Here is a 3235-nt window from a genome sequence, read left to right on the forward strand (position 1 = left end):
GTTAGTGGTGGGCTTTCTAGAGATTGTCCCCCTGTTATTGAAGGCGAGACAATTGCACCACTCAGTGTTAGCAGATACTGGGAAGAAATCTGGAAGCCTGAAAATGGAGATTTGCACCTTATCTGGAGCCAGGAATGGATTATCCACAAGACATTTGCATATCATTATCATAGATGATTATTTGTGTTATAGAAGTGTGCACTGAGAGCAAATCTAAGACTCAATTAAGCCACAGTCACAACACCACCATCCTTTTGCTCTAAAAATATTGGCAAAATGAACAAAGCCAGCAGAAGACTGAAGAAGGTAACTGGAACCAGACAGAAATCCCAGCAGGACGCTGAGAGCCAGGGCAGCTCTTGGCCAGCCTGGATAGCACTCTGGGCTTTGTTCTGCATGTAGTTCTGGGGACTCTGCTTTGGGAAGAAGGAACTTCCTTAGGGTTCTTCATCAGTTTGTTTTTAATGCAAAAAAAGTTCATTTGCTCCTTGTGGCAGCATGCACATAGTAACCAGCCTTGGGCAGAGAATTGATACTGCATTTCCCTGCATTTTGGATTCACCCCTTTGGCTTTTCCCTCAGTAAGGCTTCTGTGTCTCTTTTCCCACCTTTCCCCCCAAGCTTCTCACAGCATTGCAGCCATTTGGGGCAGCTTGTGGTTGTGTTCCTGCTTTTCAGTGGCTCCAAACACCAATGCTGCATCCAAAGTACTTATCCCAGGGAGAACTGGTGCCAGCAAAGACCCTGCATTTTCTCTTTGGCTCTCAGATACCTCTCTTTCTCTTGCATCCCATTCAGTTGTCAGCCTGTTACCAGCATTGTCATCACTTGGTGACTCTGCTGGAGCTGCTGGTGTCTGTGCAGCCCTGAACCTGGTGCATCCAGTTTATTCAAGCAGTTTTGCAGCTGATTCATTTCATTTTAGAGGCCCAGAACTGCTGAGCATGGGGCAAATTGCCGTCAGCCGTGGGGAGGGGAGCATCACTGCCAGCCAGGATCTGGCTGCTCTCCCCTCCTGACACATCCAGCAGCCCATGAGGAATCACTTCTGCTGAAATTTCTGGTGAGGAGGAATACAAGCTGGCCAAGACCTTAAGATTAAAATTCGTCTTTCTTACTTTCTTTTATGATGTAATTGCTGAAAAATAAATGGTCATGGTTTTGGTTGTATTTCTTATAAGAAAGATTGTCTTTCCAGCAGCTCAATTGCCCCAGCACCAAACTGGGAATTAGTTCAACACAAACATAGGAGGAGAGTGTCATATTCTGAAAAGCTGCCTGCAGAACCTTTTCTTTTCTGGAGGGTTATGTGTGGTGGTGTTCACAAGGATCCCAGGAGGAGGGAAGAGATGAGAATCTTGACTCCATGTTTCAGAAGGCTGATTTATTATTTTATGATATATATTATATTAAAATAAAATTATATACTAAAACTATACTAAAAGAATAGAAGAAATGATTTTATCAGAAGGCTAGGAAGGAATAGAAAGGAATGATAATAAAATCTTGTGACTGACCAGAGAGTCTGAGCCAGCTGACTGTGATTGGCCATTAATTAGAAACAACCACATGAGACCAATCACAGATGCACCTGTTGCATTCCACAGCAGCAGATAATCAATGTTTACATTTTGTTCCTGAGGCCTCTCAGCTTCTCAGGAGAAAAGGATCCTAGCAAAAAGATTTTTCATAAAATATATCTGTGACAGTATGGAGCTGGGTGCATTTTGTGCACATTCTGAATAAACTGAAGAAAACTTGGCTTTGGTCTACAGAAAGTTTAAAAGCCCCAGTCCCTAGCCTTAGCTCAGAGCCCTCTGCTGCAGGCTGGCTGGGAAGCAGGGATGGGCCATTCTCGATGGTCCCTCAGGTGCCCATTTGGCAGGAGTGCCTTTCTTGCTGCTACACTGGCTCTTGTACTTCCAGCCATGCCCGGTATGGCTCAGTGTGAATTCTGTTACCTTTGGACAATTCACATTCAGATCCTGCCTTTCTGCTCGTTCTGGCTCCCCCCAGTTGCTCCGATTACTTTCCCAGCGCCCTTCCTGCCCCAGCCTGGCTGCTTTGAGCCTGCCCTGCCTGTGGTGAGGATGAGCAGCTCCTCTGGGACTCCTTGGCACATCCCGCTCCTTCCAGCCCCTCCCCGTGCTGCCCTGTCCCTTCCTTCCCCAGTCACTCAGCTCAGCAGCCCATGTGGCTTTATCTCACATCACATTTTCTCCTCTCAGTTTGCCCACTGGGTTTTCAGGGCAGAGCTTCACTTTTCAGCTTTGGTGTTTAAAAGCTGCGAACCTTCAGGGCCTGCAGAGCGTCAGTTAAAATAATAAAGGCACTAATTAATTGACAAGATGTTTTCACTCCAATTTAATCTGCCAGGATTTAGCTCTGCCTAGAGGACATGAGCTGTCTTCCCTTTCCTTTTGGTTTCCATACCTTCCAGTTCCAGCACTTGTAAGGCTTTACTTAGTCTAGTGATTATTGCTGAGGTAGTTTGAGAAGCAGTGTGAAAACAGACACAAGTATCAAAGGCATCTGTCACCTTTTTAAGGTGTCTTTGTGTCTTTTGGTTTCTGTTTGAAGGAGCACGTTCTGACAGCAGCATTTCTAAGCTGTCATATTGTATTTCTGACTGTTTCAAAGACTCTCCAGGAGGGAGAAACTTACAGCAGTATCATAGCACTAAAATATCTTCAGCAATATTGTTTATTTTTCCACAACTTCTCTGGGAACCTTCTTGCATCCCTGTTTTGGGCTTAAATTAATATTAATTTGCTAGATCTGAAGCAATTGATTTTAGGATAATTTCTGACATACAGCTATTATTAAGTTGTATATAAATGTTGTCTAATAATACATTCATTAAAGAAAGCTGTTAGCTAGACATCATAAACACCCACATACCAGTTCCTGGCTTCCTTCCACATATCCATAATCCTTTTTTTCCTCCATCTTTCTTGCATTGCCTTTAATTGTCTCTTGCATTATCCCCAGTGCTAATCCTGTCTCTTCTCAGATGAGCATTCAAAATTTGCTAGTTTTGATATTTTGAATAGTTATTGACTTTACCTGTTATTTTTAAGTGCTTGTTTAAAGACATGATGAGGTAATCTGAAGCAATTCATTATGTTAATAGTTACTGTCTATATTGATAATAATTCTATGTGGAAAAGCAGTCTCTGCAGTGTTACCCATTTCTCACTAAAACCCCCACAAATCTGCTGCTGTGAAGAAGGAG

Source organism: Ammospiza caudacuta, chromosome 7 (genome assembly GCF_027887145.1).
Source record: "Ammospiza caudacuta isolate bAmmCau1 chromosome 7, bAmmCau1.pri, whole genome shotgun sequence".
Classification (NCBI taxonomy): domain Eukaryota; kingdom Metazoa; phylum Chordata; class Aves; order Passeriformes; family Passerellidae; genus Ammospiza; species Ammospiza caudacuta.